General features: G+C 47.2%; 1 protein-coding gene across 1 annotated transcript in view; it reads right to left on the bottom strand.

Moving 5' to 3' along the window:
* Cldn14 (claudin 14) overlaps positions 1 to 16,347 on the bottom strand; it is a 95,199-nt gene extending 78,852 nt beyond the window's left edge. Inside the window, exon 1 of the mRNA XM_075954461.1 lies at positions 16,277 to 16,347. The gene's annotated coding sequence lies outside the window, so the exon portion shown is untranslated. The remainder of the gene's footprint in view (positions 1 to 16,276) is intronic.
* Positions 16,348 to 17,522: the final 1,175 nt, after the last annotated feature.

The following is a 17,522-nucleotide window of genomic DNA, read 5'->3' on the forward strand; positions in this document are numbered from 1 at the left end:
CATGTAAGCTGTTGTCAGACTGGTTGTTTGTGGATGGTTACTAGGTAAGTCGGCATGTGCCCGGCACAGATGCAATTCTGTTTTGAATATTCTTGTTGTGGCTGGTTGAGTCTGTGGATACACAAAGCATATACACAGAGTGCTGGCCATATAACAAGTTTTCCACCACAGAAATCTGGTTTGTGTCAAGAAAGATGCATGTTTTCCCAGGCCGGGAGTAATCACCATATGCTGTGCTTAGACTTGTGCTTGAGGATGTAGCTCCTGAGAACGGCCCGCTCTACCCAAGGCAAGGGAACTCCACAAGTTAAGGGTCTTACTTAAAGGAATTTGAATGGTGCAACCACTGAGAGAAATTCCAATGCCTCTGATTGAGTCCATGGGGTCAGGAAGACCCAAAAAGCCTGTTCCAGGATTTAGGAGTGGCTTCAGGACCAGGGTGACAGTCTGAGTCTAAACTGAAGAGAACTAGTGGTGAGTTACTCTGGATTTCTCCAAAGGGAAGTGTGATTGTGTGTGTGTGTGTTAGTGTGAGTGGGTGAACATGCACACGTGTGCGCATGCATGTGGAGACCAGAGGTTGATGTCGGCTATTTTCCTCCATTGTCCTCCATCTTCTGTTTTGAGGCAGGGTCTCTCACAAAACCTGGAGTTCACCAGTTTATAGGAGCTGTCTAGGAAGCTTGCTTTGTCTTCTGAGAGCTACAATGGCAAGAGAGTCACTATGCCCTTCCAGCCTTTGTGTGGGTTCTGTGGGTCTGTGTTCTAGTCCACACACACAACAAATGCTTTAACCCCTGAGCCTCAGAAAGTGCTGTTACAAGCTGCAGAAGCCCAGGTTTCAGAGATGGTGTATACACTAGATGATACAATTGTTGATTTGCCTTCAAGGATAGAAGGGTGATTACAGTGGGAGCCATACCATAGGATTGCTAGAAAGACTGAAAGAATGTTTGCAAAGAATCTTGGGCACAAAGCAAGCACTTTGGGAGAGTTGACATACCAGATGTAAAGAGAGGCATACCTACATAGGGGCAAGGGCCCAGAGGGAAGGTGCTCCAGAATCCAACCACAAGCTGGATATGGTAGCACGCATCTGTAACCCCAGTGCTAGTGGAGGGGGTGGGACGAAGGTAGAGGGTCCCAGGAAGCTTGCTGGCCAGTCAGTCTAGCTGAGAGGGCAAGCTACAATTCCATGAGACACCCTGTCTCGAGAGGGCGAGGATGGGATCAGGGCCTTAAAAAATTAACTGGAGACGGATAAAGGAAGGAAATGAAAATAGACCTCTTGCCTCTATGTGAACATCCACAGGTGAGTGTGCTAGCACACATACACACATGCATGCACACACACGCACGCACGCACACGCACACATACATACACATGCATGTGCACACACGCATTTTTTTAAAAGAAAAGAGGAACTGGAGAGACAGCCTAGTGGTTAAGAGCAAGAACTGTGCAAAACCATTTTCTAGGTCATACACACAGCCAAGCCTCCAGAACCTTCATGTGGTGGCCGGTTCATGCCAGCCCTAGTCTCTGCCCAAATTAACTCTCAAGGCTACTTCACCCCAGGGGACCCAGGTGACGCTCTACCCCAGGGGACCCAGGTGACTCCCACCCTAGAGGACCCAGGTGACTCCCACCCTAGAGGACCCAGGTGACTCTCCACCCCAGCAGACCCAGGTGACATGCCACCCCAGCAGGGCTTGCTGAATTTTGGGGGTTCAGGATCATAAATCTGGGGCCCCACAGTGAGGGGTGAACAGCATCAGAAGGGAGGAATCTCCCGCAGCCTCTGGGCCCATAATAAACTCAGAAGACCTAGGAATGTGAACACTGAGATAAAAGACAAGAGTGAAGGCTGGAGAATCCAGAGGCATTGTCCAGAATGCATCTTCAGCTCACTGCGAGCTGATCACCAGCCCTGGGTTTCCTCAGCCACATCGTATGTCAAAGTCTCAAAGAAAGACAGCCTGACATCCAGGACTCACCGGCAGTTAGTCGGCCTGATGGGAGAAGGCGGCCCTGCCTCTAGTTGGATCGTGGAGGGCATTCCGCATGCAGGAAGAATTCCTGCCCAGAAATTGGATCCAGTTCCTCCCTCTAGTTGTTCCACAGTACAGCCAGGGAAGGAATAGCTGGTGTAGAGAAGTAATAATTCTCCCCACCACACAGCTTCAGTTATGAGGTAGAGAAGCCCAGAGGGGCCCAAGAATGTCAAGTTAGCCAACTGCCGATTAGTGGATGCTGACCACTGCTGCCTCCGGAGGCGGGGCTTGGCTGGTTTGCTGCTATTGTTCTGAAGCTCAGGCTCACAGGTAGTCCTTCATCAGAAGGTGGTCACAGAAGCCCTTCCTTTAGGAGGACAAGAGTAGAGGGATCTGTGGGTGTGGCTGACCCATACAGCTTAGCCCTTTAGCACAACACTCTTGCTCGAAGTACTTCTTAAACTGAGGACAGTTCCCACCTTGTCCCCTCTGTCTCTCTTCTGCGGTTGACAAGCATCCTTCATGGCTCTTCTTAACATAAAATATAGTCTTCCTTCGAGCCAGAAATTGCCCAGGTTCCATTCCCCTCCGATCCCAGGGACCACTTACTCAGAGCAGTAGAGCAAAGTCAGCTTCATTTAGTTCACAGAAGGGGTGGAGGGAAACCAGGGCATTCTTAGGAGAAAGCCAGGCCGTTCTGTCTGCCTCATCCTCTCCCTCCTTCTCCTCTCTGTCCTCCTCACTCTTTTTCTCTCCCTCACCCAAAGGACATTTACCTGCTATGTGTACTATGTAGCGGCCCAAGATAAGATGAGAGAGATTTGGAAATCAATCTTCGCCACTGTCTCAGGAGCACACACGGGATGGAGAGTCAGACAAGAGTGTGTGTGAACATGGAAGAGGGTCAGTAGAAACAGGAGCAGGGGGAGACCAAAAGCGCCGTTCCCGCCTCTGCAGCCAACGTGCAGCAAATACCCCATACGCCATCTAACGACTGAGAAGAAGAGCCTGTGCCTCAGCAGTGCCTCTGTGCGTGTCTTCTCTGGAGGCAGGAGAACAGACCTTGGTGGACAGCGTCTGTTTGGGCTCCCCCAGAGCACTGTCAGGTGACACGGGGGGTGGGGTGGGTGAGCTAAACACGTGGTCTCTTGGGAGCCTTTGTCTGGTGGCTCCTCAAATTTTTTTTTTTTGAGACAGGGCTTCTCTGTAGCTTTGGAGCCTGTCCTGGGACTCACTCTAGAGACCAGGCTGGCCTCGAACTCACAAAGATCCACCTGCCTCTGCCTCCTCAGTGCTGGGATTAAAGGCGTGCACCACCACTGTGCACTGACTCTTCAAATCTTAAAAATGCATAAGGTGTGAGACCAAAATCCATTGCTCTTTACCTCCAGTCCTCTGTCATTTCCTTATTTCAGAATTTTATTTATTTATTTATTTATTTATTTATTTATTGTATGTGTGTGTGTGCGCATGTGTATGTGTGTGCTCATGTGGAGGCCAGAAGACAGCTTGTTTCCTTCCGTCATCTGAGACGCAGGGGTTGAACTAAGGTCATCAGGTTGGCGGCACACCTTTGCCCACTAAGCTGTCTTGCCCACTACTGTCATTTCTTCAAATCTCAGGTACACTGTGGCAGTGAGCTGTTGCTGGATGGTCACCATCATGGCATTGCTGGATGACCACCACCATGGCATTGCTGGATGACCACCATCATGGCATTGCTGGATGGTCACCATCGTGGCATTGCTGGATGGTCACCACCATGGCATTGCTGGATGGTCACCATCGTGGCATTGCTGGATGGTCACCATCGTGGCATTGCTGGATGGTCACCATCGTGGCATTGCTGGATGACCACCATCATGGCATTGCTGGATGGTCACCATTGTGGCATTGCTGGATGGTCACCATCGTGGCATTGCTGGATGACCACCATCATGGCATTGCTGGATGGTCACCATCGTGGCATTGCTGGATGGTCACCATCGTGGCATTGCTGGATGGTCACCACCATGGCATTGCTGGATGGTCACCATCGTGGCATTGCTGGATGGTCACCATCGTGACATTGCTGGATGGTCACCATCATGGCATTGCTGGATGGTCACCATCGTGGCATTGCTGGATGGTCACCACCATGGCATTGCTGGATGGTCACCATCGTGGCATTGCTGAATGGTCACCATTGTGGCATTGCTGGATGGTCACCATCGTGGCATTGCTGGATGGTCACCATCGTGGCATTGCTGGATGGTCACCATCATGGCATTGTTGTCATTTAAATTCAACAACCAACAATGGGGGGGCAGGTACTGAAGATCAAATATGGGGGCCAGGACATTCCAGACTAGTACTCTACCTCTGAACTATACTGGCAGCCCGCAACACCAACAACTTATTCCATTAACCAATTTGGCTGTTGCTTTTGTGACTGCTGAACTGAGGGGTTTGGCTCAACACGGCTTAGGAGGTCAGCCTTGGGGGAGACAGCTCCATCCACTTTGGGTCTGGCTCTCTGTTTCCTGGTTTCCTGAGACTATGAGAAGCCAGGGAACAGCACATGCCACCACAGATCAAGCTCCATATTCCCCACCATGACAGACCACGTCCTCTGGACCTTGAACCAAAAGAAACCCTAACCACCTTAGCTGGCTTCCCCGGACATTGGGTCTCAGTGGCCAGGGAAAGAGTGGGGTAATTGTGAACAAAAGGATTGGCTGGGCTGTGGATCTCCCCCAGATGGCACAAGAACTGAGGACCAGTTGGCGGAAGCCAGACAACCCGAGCCAAGATCCTGCCTTTTGATGACTTGGTGAGCGCAGAGTGGAACTCAGACCTTAATCGGTACGTCTCTGAGACTTGACTTTCACGGCACCCCGCTGTAAGGTGTGACACGCACACAAAGTCTCAGGAAAAACGATTAGCCCGGGTTTAATTACCTCTCAGTATTTAGCTGTCAGGGTGACTTTGGGAAGAGGAAGGGGATGGGGGAGGAGCCCGAGGGAGGGCATCACACACATATATGAGAATGCCCGGATCCGGACAACGATCACCAGAGAAGATGACCAATGTGATGTGCACCCAGGAAGGAGCACGCTTTCTCATGGGTGTTTGATGCTTCCTGAGATACGTGGTGGTGCTGTCTCCACGTTAGCACAGCGGTGGTTGCGGTTTCCTTTGTATGCTCTTCGAATGTATGTGCGCCGACGTGTGCACACGCATGTGGAGGCCAGAGGTCCACGCTGGCTGTCTCCAGCATTCCCTACGTGACTTTTTGAGACATTGCCTCCCACTAGAACAAGGTCGCTGCCGTTGACTGGCTAGCCAGTGAGCCTTCCTCTTGGCCTCTCCAGCACGGCTATCACAGACTTGTGTTGTTACATCTGGTTTTTGCAGAGGTCTTGGGGAATTGAACTGAGGTCATCATATTTTCCAGACAGACACTTTACTGACTGAGCCATTTCTCTTTCCCTGTCATAACGAAAATAATAGACTCAAGCAGAAAAATATGAAGTTGGTAGATCTGGACATCCCGTGCATGGATGTTTGTATCTCACTGAGTCTTGTAGGCTTTTCTACAGTTTACCACAGGAGTGGGAAGACTGAAGGCAAAGAAGTGAATGCGTGTATTTAAAGCACCAACGTCTATGGGAGGATCTGCCTCTCTTCCTCCCCTCCCACCACCAATATCCCAATGGTTCTCTGTGGAAAGTCACATATTCTTTAGGCTTTTTCACTTGTTTGTTTTTAAGCAGCGATATTATCGGCTCAGTTTAGAAACAGTTAAATTGGGGTGGTGGTGGCGCTCAGTGAGCAGACCTCTGCGTAGCCGAGTTCCCTCACACTAAGCCTGCAGTGCAGCCGAAGCTGCTGTCATGGCTAGGAGTAAGGAGGACACCACGATTAGCATGTTTTAACACATAACCCTCGCACCCATCCTGCACACCTTACATCATAGCTGTGTGACAGCACCAAGGCTCCCTGACGGTCAGTTCCGCTCTGTTCTCTTTGTCCAAAACAGGGTGGGGGTGTTCATGAGGGCATGGATACTGAGCCTTCTCTGCCCCTGTTCCTCTGGCTGTCACACTGAACAGGCTCTCACCAAGGTGACACCCCAGGATTCAGGCTCTCACCAGGGTGATGCCCCAGGATTCGGGCTCAGCCTTGGTTGGAAGGTTTCCAAGAGGCAGAAGGAGTGAACCGTAGACCCACCCACAGAGGAGGTGGTGGATCTTGGAAGGCCATGTCCTTTGGACATTACCTCCAGGTGCCCTGATTGATGAAGACAGGCCCTGCCAGACTCCGTACTCCAGACTGGAGATTTCAGAAGAGGGCTCATACTTGGAGTGATCTTTTCTTGGATTGTCACCAAGGAGTATGAAGAACTTTCCTCACCGCCCCCTCCAGCCCCTCGTGTCTAAGGTATGAAGGGTAAAGGTCACTATATAGAGAACTCACGCCATAGAGGACACAGGGATGGGTTTCCCCAGGGAAAGTCTGCAGAGTCAGTGTCTCACTGCATCATCTCAGCCTGGGTTGTGCTCGCCCTCAAATGAGACCAGCCAGCTTTGGTGGCCTCCAAATCATAGCAGCTTTAATGACAGCCCTCACTATGATCCTGTAACTGGTACAGACGGGGAAGCCTTTGGTCATCCTGGTGACTATGAGTTTTGGGCTTGTTAGTCTAGACTTTCACTGCCTGAAGTTGGGTTTATTTGGTTGGTTTGGGGTCCCTGTGTAATCACAGCCTTTTGTAATCGAATTCTGTGCAGGGGGTTTGTGCGGGTTGGGGCCACATGAACGTCATTATTCCTCCAACAGGAAGGCCCCTGAGAGCATTAGGTTCCCCTCCTTTCTCTTCTCTTCTTTCTCCTTCCTCTGTTTTGAAACAGAGTCTCACTATGCTGTCTAGGTTGTCCTTGAACTCACAATGCAGCCCAGGCTGGCTTTAAACCTCTAAAATTTCCCTCTCCACTTCCTGAGTGCCAGAGGGCAACCTTCTGATCCAGGGTGGTGCAGCCATTGTGCCTTTCACTGTGGGTGACCCGCCATAGAGAATCCTGTTTCCTAACCACTAAGTGCTCTCGGCATCTCTTGGGGAAGAAGAAATTAAAGAGGAGGGCTTGATTTTCTTAGGATCTGTCACACTTAGCCACAGGAGCCGAGAGACTGATCACCACAGACAACCTGTTTCATAGTAATAAATGTCTATCAGTGTTCTTGTTTATTAGGCTAAGAATTCTCAAGCCTGACTACATTCCCGCCCCCCCCCAAAGTGTAGGAAATTAGATTTGGGTTTTGTGTTGCTTTTTAAAATTTTATGGATATGGATATTTTACTCGAATGCATGTTTGCAAACCACTTGTGTGCCTATTGCTCATGGAGGCCAGAAGAGGACATTGAATACCCTTTAATTGGAGTTAGATGGTTATGAACCCCCATGTAGGTGCTGGGGATTAAACCCAGGTCCTCTGGAAGAGCAGGGAATTAAACCCAGGTCCTCTGGAAGAGCAGGGAATTAAACCCAGGTCCTCTGGAAGAGCAGGGAATTAAACCCAGGTCCTCTGGAAGAGCAGGGAATTAAACCCAGGTCCTCTGGAAGAGCAGGGAATTAAACCCAGGTCCTCTGGAAGAGCAGGGAATTAAACCCAGGTCCTCTGGAAGAGCAGTCAGTGCTCTCAACAGCCGTGCCATCTCTCCAGCCCTAAATTCATTTTTTTTCTAAACAAATGTTTTTGGAAAGCTGTGATCAAAATTGTGTCTGGAATTCTAACTGAAATCTTGACTGCACGCCACTTACCACGTTACAGTTAGAGACTGTCAGGACAGCGTGACTACATCTGCATGAGCTGCACTGTGGTACCTGGAGGGCAAGCAAGAGCTCCAGGGCTGCAGTGTGGAAGGCGTTACACAGAGATGGGAATTATAACCAGAAAGTTCAGAGAATCACACAAGTCTGGGTGCTATGCAGACGCCCAAGTCGGTGGCTGTGAGAACTTGAGATGAATGGCTTGTCTCACGAGCCTTTCCTCTCTGTCATTCACTCCATTGAAGCCACCACAAAAACCATGACCTGGGCCAATGGCAATCAAACCTTTAGAAGGAAAGGTATGTCGGTAGTGTCAGATCTAAAACTCTTGTTTTGCTTTGTCAGTTTATCTTAAATGGTTTATTGGTGTCAGGGAAACTCTACAGATCTACAGACATATTGCTAGCTGACATGAACTCAGCCAGGTCATACTGTGGAAAGTCAAAATACAGCTGTGTATTAGTTATTGTTCTGTTGCTGTGTCACCAAGACCAAAGGCCACTAACTTACAGAAGGAAGAGTTAGGGCTTATGGCTCCAGAGGCATGAGGGTCCATCATGGGGGAAAGGCATGGCAGCGACGGACACAGCAGCAGGAAGCGGAGAGATCTCATTTCAACCGCAGACACAAGGCAGAGAGTGAACACGGGATGGGGAGAGGCTATAAACACTCAAAGCCCATCCCCCAGTGACTCACTTCCTTCAGCAAGGCTCCACCTCCCAAAGATTCTACAACCAACTAGACACCAGGTGCTTAAACACTCACAACTGTGGGGACATTTCTCATTCAACCGCCACAAATTGTAATTTATGTGCTTGTAAAAAGTATTTAAAAGTTTTTTTTTAAAGCAATACTTTTGTTTTCTTTTTGATTTTTCAAGACAGAGTCTCACTGTGTAGCCCTCACTGGCTGTCCTGGAACTCACTCTGTAGATCAGGCTGGCCTTAGACTCAGAGATCTGCCTGCCTCTGCCTCCTGAGTGCTGGGATTAAAAGGGATTAAACCATCACCTGGTTAAAAATCAATACTATTTTACAATAACATTACAAACTTCAAAAAACTAGGAATAAATTTAATTAACTACCTGTAAGATACATCAGTCATCGTTAGCTTTTACTGTCAACTTGACACAGCCCAGAGTAATCTAAGAGGACAACCCTGATTGAGGAATTTCCCAGGTCAGACTGGACTGTGGGTGTGTCTTGGTTATTAGCTGACTCAGGAGAGTTCTGCCCACTGTGAGCACATCACCCCCAGGCAGGTGTTCCTGAACTGTATAAGATGGGGAGGTGTGAGCCTGTGAGAGAGCTGGCCAGTGGGCACTGTTCCTCCAGTGTCTGTTTCACGCTCCTGCTCTGTCTGCCCTTAGTGATGGACTGTTAGAGTTGGTATCTTGTCCACCACCAGCTCCCAAATAAATCACACACAGAGAGGCTTATTCTTTCTTACGAATGCCCAACCTTAGCTTGGTTTATTTCTAGCCAGCTTTTCTTAACTTAAACTATCCCATCTACCGTTTGCCTCTAGGCTTTTTCCTTTCTCTATTTCTGTAGACCTTTCTTTACTTCTTACTCTGTATCTTGCTGTGTAGCTGGGTGGAGAGCCCCTCAAGTGCTCCTCTCCTCTTTTTCTTATTCCTTCCTCTTTCTCGGATTTCTCCTCCCATTTTTTCTCCCTGCCTGCCAGCTCCACCTACCCTTTCTCCAGCCTTGCTAGTCGGTTCTTTATCAGACCAATCGGGTGCTTTAGGCAGGCAAAGCAACATAGTTTCACAGAGTTAAACAAATGCAACACTAAAAGAATTCAATACATCTTTGCATCATCAAACAAATGTTCCACAGCAGAAACAGATGTAACACATCTTAGAATAATATTGTACAACAGACCGTTATCTTTAAGTGTAAAGTAAAGACACCATTTTCTCCCCAGGTTCCTTCTGGGTTGTATGTTCTATCAGAGGAGCAGAAAGGTGACTAGAACAATTTCTCTACAAAAATTCTGAAGTATATTTGAGAGAAATTATGGAGGCCTACAGAGGGATGTACTGTGTTCATTGATGGAAAGATGCAATGTTTCAAGACACTTATGATATATAAATATATGCATTTGTTCTACAGAAACTATAAAAAAATCTCAGCAGATGCCTTTAAGAGAAGTTAATAAGCTGACATATCCATAGAAATACAAAAGACTGAAAATATTGCAACAGTTACTTTGCTATTGCCGTGATAGGATACCATGATCAAAAGCAACTTAGGGAAGGGTTTATTTTGGTTTATTGCTCTTGAGAGCTAAGAGTTCATCATGGCCTTGGAGGCAGGACAGCAAACTGCAGGCATAGCAGCCAGAGCCTGAAGCTGAGAGCTCACATTCCCAGTTATAAACATGTAGTGATTTTTCAATTGTATTTTAATAAATCAAGCTTGTCTGAAGATCAGAAAGTAAACCAGCTGCACTGGTCAGCCTAACAGACCAGGCAATGGTGACACACATCTTTAATCCCAGCAGCCACACTAGTTTGACTTAGAAACTGAATGGTAGTGGTACACGCCCTCAATCCCGTCCTAGAGAGGATTATAAAACGGGAGGAGATAGCTCTCAGTCTCATTCTGAGGTTCCTGGAGGCAGGATCACCATTTCAGACTGAGGTAGAGGTAAGAGCCAGTGGCTGGCTGTTTTGTTTTTCTGACCTTCAGGTTGAACCCCAATATCTGTATCTGGGTTCTTATTAAGTGTGTTATATAAACATGAAGCAGAGAAAGCGACCCGAGGAAGGCTTCAAACCCTCAAAGTCCGCCTCTAGTGCCCACTTTGTCTACCTGCTTCTAGTGACCCACCTCCTTCAGCTGCCTCTAGGGACCCACTTTGTCTAACAAGATTGTACATCCTCCCTGGATGGCACCACCAACTGGGAACTAAGTATTCAAATACCAAAGTCTGTGGGGACATTTTGTTCAAACCACCACAAGTATCTAAAATGATTCTGAACAAGAAAGACAAACTTAGAAAACTTATATAACTCATAATATAATGGTACAACAGTCAAAACAGACTGGATTAAATAAATCTGAACAACAGATCAGAACACAGCACCAGCTGGAATTTGTACAAAGGCATCCAAGTCATTCACAGAGAAGGGAGCATCTTTGTCATACATGTTGTTGAAACTGCAAACACAATAATTCTACAATGAGATTGATACTCTTCTGTGATGAAGATGAATGAAACATCTGACCAGGCAGACAAACCTCAAGTACAATGTATCATGTAATAGAAGCCAAACCCAAAGCCTGGCAGATAGCTAATTCTGTTCATAGGAAATCTAAACAAAGGCAAAGGTAACTCAGAAACCAGAAGGGGCTGAGCAGAGAGGCAGATGGAGGGGGCTGAGGAGAGAGGAAGTCAGATGGAGGGGGCTGAGGAGAGAGGAAGTCAGATGGAGGAGTTGAGGGAGCCTCCTGGTATGACAGAGATGTGTACTTTGCTCTGAGTGTTGGTTATCAAAGTGTATGCAATTCTGTTTGTTGAACTGTATGACTGTGTATCTCATTTATGATAATTATATCCACAAACAAATTTTAAGAAATGAAAACTTATTAAGGAATTACTATATCTTTCATGGCTCCCAAGGACCGACTTGACTGGAACAATGAGGGGATGAAAAAAAAAACAGAAGCAAAAAGCAGTGATTGGGTGGTCTGGTCTCTGAGCTGGGGAATGGTGTGTTTTATGCTGTGTGATATTTTGTTTGTGTTTTAACAAAAAAGCTTGCCTCGAGATCAGAGTGCAGAACTAAGCTACTAGAGGCCAGAGAGTAGTGGTACACACCTTTAATTCCAGGACTCAGGAGACAGAGGCAGAGGGATTTCTGTGAATTCAAGGTCACCCTGGGTTACTGAGATCGAATCTGTCTAAAAGAGAAACAGAGCTTACACAAAGGTGATCCCAGCACTTGGGATCCCATGCCTTTAATCCCAGCACTAGGGAGGTGGAGACAGGAGGGATATGACTGGATGGAGAGAGGAACATAAGGTGGAAGGAGACAAGAGCTCATTGCAGTCTGAAGTTTGGTGGAATCAGATGCAGTCTGAGGACAGGATTGCCCCTTCAATCTGAGCTTTGGTGGAGAAAAAGATCTCTTTATTGGCTGGTCTCAGTGTTTCTCTGATCCCTCAGCTTTCATCCCCTAATATCTGACTTCAGGCTTTTATAACGAACAATTAGAATTCATACTGCGTCTGGCGCCCAACTTTTGAAGTACAAATTCACAAAGAAGCCACTTGCCCGTGGCTTTACAGTCACCAGCATAGACCGAAGTACATGCAGCTGGGGTCACCACCCCACAGGCTAGGTTTTCTCTTTTTCTCTTCTTGTGGGCTCTCCCTGGACCCCCTTCTTGAGCTGCTGTCAAGCTAGGTGCTGCCTTGAAACTCAGTCAGGCTCTTCTGGTCGACACAGCAGCGATCAGCCTCATGTCTTTATTGTGATCAGTGGCAGTTTTGGTGAGAAAACTGGGAATTCTTGCAAACTTGTGCAACCACTCTGGAAAGCAGTATGGCGGTTTCTCAGGGAATTCGGGATCAACCTACCTCTGGACCCAGCAATACCACTCTTGGGAATGTACCCAAGAGAGGCCCTATCATACAACAAAAATATATGCTTAACTATGTTCATAGCAGCAATGTTTGTAATAGCCAGAACCTGGAAACAACCTAGATGCCCTTCAATGGAAGAATGGATGAAGAAAGTATGGAATATATACATATTAGAGTACTACTCAGCAGTAAAAAACAAGGACTTCTTGAATTTTGCATACAAATGGATGGAAATAGAAAACACTATCCTGAGTGAGGTAAGCCAGACCCAAAAAGAGGAGCATGGGATGTACTCACTCGTATTTGGTTTCTAGCCATAAATAAAGGACATTGAGCCTATAATTCGTGATCCTAGAGAAGCTAAATAAGAAGGTGAACCCAAAGAAAAACATATAGGCATCCTCTTGAATATTAACCTTCATCAGGCGATGAAAGGAGACAGAGACAGAGACCCATATTGGAGCACCGGATTGAAATCTCAAGGTCCAAATCTGGAGCAGAAGGAGAGAGAGCACGAGCAAGGAACTCAGGACCGCAAGGGGTGCACCCACACACTGATACAATGGGGATGTTCTATCGGGAACTCACCAAGGCCAGCTGGCCTGGGCCTGAAAAAGCATGGGATAAAACCGGACTTGCTGAACATAGCCGACAATGAGGACTACTGAGAACTCAAGAACAATGGCAATGGGTTTTTTGATCCTACTGCACATACTGGCTTTGTGGGAGCCTAGGTAGTTTGGATGCTCACCTTACTAGACCTGGATGGAGATGGGTGGTCCTTGAACTTCCCACAGGTCAGGGAACCCTGATTGCTCTTTGAGCTGATGAGGGAGGGGGAGGGAAATGAGAGGCGGTGGCGGAGAGGAGGCAGAAATCTTTAATAAATATATTTAAAAAAAAGAAAACTGGGAATTCTTAAGGTGGGGAGTTAAGAGAGAGAGAGCTCTTTCCCATGTTAAAAATGGGAAACACAATTATGATAGAGAAGGTTAGGTCTCTATATGACTATGTAATGCATGATTTTAAAATGGAACAATTAAATGAAGAGATAATCAAATTAACCAGGATTGGCATACTGTTAATTATCATTTTGATAATCCTTGTTCTCATTATGATAAATCTTGTTTTATATCTTAAAAAGTTGTTTGGTATGAGTACCAAGTTACAGACCTTAGAAAAACTTAACAAAACAGATCATAGAGACATTCAAATCCACACAGAGGAGTTTAAAGGAGAGCCAATTTCAGCTTTGCATTATAAGGTTAGAGAGAAACAGCCTGAGGTTTTCAAACAACCAACCTTAACTTATCCAGTAACTTTACAGGAATCGAGAAATGACACAGGCTCTGAGAGAGCTGACTGGACTCCTGTGGCAATGTTAGGTTTAAGGGAGATTCAAGGGAGTGATAGTCTCATATGGCATGCATTCACCATTTGTGAAGCAGATGGTAAACTCGTGGTCAGCTTGTAATAGAGTTATTCTCAAGACTGGAGAGACTTGCTTACAGCAGTCTTGGAGCTTTGTCCACAAATACAACAGAGGACCTGGTGGAAAAATGAGGCTAAGACCATTGAACAACGGAGTAGAGCTAGAGGTATGGAACTCTCCCAAGATCAACTTCTTATGCTGATGTACAAAGACAGTATCTGTATGATCGTCTCATTCTGACTTCATGCCATTCACCAGTTTTGAATGCTTTGGACAGAACTGAAGATGTAGGAAAGAAGATTGAATAATTTATTAAAGTCACACAAGATCTGAAAGAAAACTTCACTGATTTCTTACAAAGATTGACCTCAACAGTAAATAGAATGATACCAGATTCAGAGACTAGACAAATAATAATTGAATCTCTGGCTTTTGAAAATGCCAATTCTCAATGCAAAATGATAATTAAACCATTAAAGGCAAGATCAGTGCCTTTGGAGGAATGGATCTGAGATACAATCGCTATTGAATCTCATGACCATGATGATGCTTGGGTAGGAGAGGTGATTTCCAGAGGTTTGAGGAAAAACCAAAATGTCAAATGTTTCAATTTTGGCAGAGACACCTTAAAAGGTATTGTAAACATGGAATTTGTAGAAGCATGTTTCTTTCTAAGCATAATTCAAACAGAACGTTCCTCCCTTCTGGATTGTGCAGAAGGTGTAGCGTGGGCAGGCATTAGACTAATAAACATAGATCAACAAGGGACAGTCAACGTAACCCTTTGGCATCAGGGAAACTGATGTGGGATTCCCCTCTGTATGGTGTGAACCATTGGTTAATGAATAATGCTACATTGGTAGAGTAGTGGCAGGGCAGAATACAACTAGATGGGAAAACTAAACTGAATGCTGGGAAAAAGAAGGCAGAGTGTGAGAGACACCATGCAGCCACCAAAGGAGAAAGATGCCTGCCAGAGCCCTCTGGAACCTTGCTGGTAGGCCACAGCCTCATAATGGTGCACAGATTAATAGATTAATTCTCCCTGGGAATGAAGAAGGACAGCATCGCTGCCTTATCATCTTATGTAATTTCATTACCATGGAATGGAAGTTTCCACTTTTGCGACGACCCCAGATAATCGCTGGTGATGTCGCAGGTTGTAGCAGCTGCTTATATGCTTGCAGGATCCTGGGCTACTCCTTGTGTCTTTCAGTCCTAACTCACACCTCTGTTTGGCAGCACCAAGTTGTGAAGACAGTTCTGTTGTAACAGACAACAAATGTGTCCTTTGCTGAGTGGCAGCTACTCCTTTAAGCAGCCTGTCCATACCACCTAGCTTCCATCTTTATATCAGCTCTGTAGACAAAGACTGACAGAAATATCTCCATTTCACAGATGAGGAAATGAAGGCAAGGGAAGGTTTTATAACTTGACACTAAGATTGGAACCCAGATGGTGTGGCCACCAGAATCCTTGTTCTTGTCCATGCTCCTAAAAGCAGTTCAGGGCACTTTCAGCTAAGAGCACAAACAAAGCCATCAGTAGGTGAGCCACCGGAGTTTGCTAATGGAGACAGCCCTGGGAGGAAGGCCTTGCTCACTGGGAACTAAATAATGTTTGAGAGCATAGACGTTCTCAAGAGTACTTCACATTGGCATAAGAATTGAATGTATTACACCTTTAGCCATTGATGATAACCCTCTGGGTTTGTACCTATTTTATTTCTGCCTAGAGAAAGGAGTTGCCTTGATGCTGAAATACAAATGAATATATCATCCCCTTTCCAGTGAGAGGACCCTAGGAGTAGACTCTGTACAACACCTTAGTGAAGCATAGGATACAAACCCCCATGGCCCTCAGTCCTTAGTGGAGCATAGGATGTGAGCCCCCGTGACCCTCAGTTCTTAGTGGAGCATAGGATGTGAGCCCCCGTGACCCTCAGTTCTTTGTGGAGCATAGGATGTGAGCCCCCGTGACCCTCAGTCCTTAGTGGAGCATAGGATGTGAGCCCCCGTGAGCCTCAGTCCTTAGTGGAGCATAGGATGTGAGCCCCCGTGACCCTCAGTCCAAGTGCTCATCAGGTTTTCTATTTCCTCTGGGGTCCAGTCTGCCAGAAACACACATGAACGCAAAGAACATGTACCCCAAGTCATTATCCTATCTCCATGTCAAAACCATGCTGCCCAGTGCCCCCAACTTGATAGAGAAAGCCTATCTGTGTTCTGGCATTCCCTTGAGCTTGGCTGGATACACAGATTGCTCAAACAAGCTGGTGAATTAATTGCTGACCCAATCTGCTCACCAGGCACAGAAGTTCCTCTTCCTTCCCTTCCCTCTAAGTCTTTCCCCTTTTTACCTTTCTCCGCCCCACTGCCTGTTCTACCTCCCATGATTGAGAGAGACTCAAACACCAAAACAATATCAGCCCGGGATGGCACTCACGGTGTTGATGCGTCCCCCGCCTGGTCCAGTGCTGTATCCAAGCGCCTGTCCGGACCTCCTCTTCAACATCTTTTTGGGCTTCTTGCCCAGGTGCCCCTGGCTCTGGCTTCTGCCTCGTGGGTATGCACTCCCTGGCAACTTCTCTAGCTCTCCCTCCCCGCCAGTCAGATCCACCTGGCTTTCCACTGGGCCCTCTCCTTCCTAGGGCCTCTAGACACTCTGGTCGTGCCCAAGACGGTCCCAGCCCGAGGCACACCTAGTTTCAGCCGTCAACACTGCCCTTTCAGAACGTGGCATTCTGACTCCGTCCACTCTAAAAGGGGCCAGTGTCTCTCTCAGGCCAGCTCACAGAGTCACTGTTCTCTTAACAAAAGGCCAACCAAATTCTGAGAGTCCTTTCTGTGACGTCTCTGCAGCTCAAATGACCTGTTTTCTTAGGCTCCATTGTGGCCCGTCACCGCTGGCCACTCTTGTATCCAAATTCAGAAGAAAGCTCAATTGAGAGTGACATTAAGAAGGAGGAAAATATCCAGAGAAAAATCAAGGAGGTGAGGAAGTTCAGGGAAGAAATACAGGTGGCGGGAGAGCCGGTTGACAGTCAGATGGGAGACAGGTAACAGGGGACTGGAGAGCCGGCTCCACCCAAGCAGCAAGGAGAAATGCGTACAGGAGGCATCTCCTTAGGCAAAGGGGGAGACAACAAGCTCTGGGGATGACAGAGAGACTGGGAAATAAGGACTCACTTGTAAATAACTTTATTACCAGGAGGGTGACAGGTATCGTCCTCGCTTCACCCGTGTGCTGCCCAGGTTACATCCAAAGCTCGCTCACCTCCATGGGTGTCTAGGAAGGTCGTCCCCAGCAGGAGATAAGGCGCATGCTGTCCCATAGCTAGCTTCAGGCTGGGCACGCTCACTGTCGCTTGATGTTTGTTCTATCCTCCTTCACGCTGATCAATACAATGCACACGAGACACCTTGGCGTGAGAGACTCTGTCCTGAGCCGAGGGCAGCGCCATCCACAGCCACACAGGCCTAGCAAGCTCCTGGACAGCTTGAGCTACGTGTAGAGAACTTATCTCAAAAATGCAAAAAGAAGGAAGAGGAGGAGGAAAAGAAGAAGAAAAGAGGGGAAAGGAATGCCCTAGGCAAATGGGAGGAAGGCAAATGGGCATCTTGGGCCTTCCAGGACTCAGCACAGTGTGAGACAGGGCCAGGGAGAAGGACGGATGGAGATGCCCACCTGG

This window comes from Microtus pennsylvanicus, chromosome 1 (assembly GCF_037038515.1).
Source record: "Microtus pennsylvanicus isolate mMicPen1 chromosome 1, mMicPen1.hap1, whole genome shotgun sequence".
Lineage (NCBI taxonomy): Eukaryota > Metazoa > Chordata > Mammalia > Rodentia > Cricetidae > Microtus > Microtus pennsylvanicus.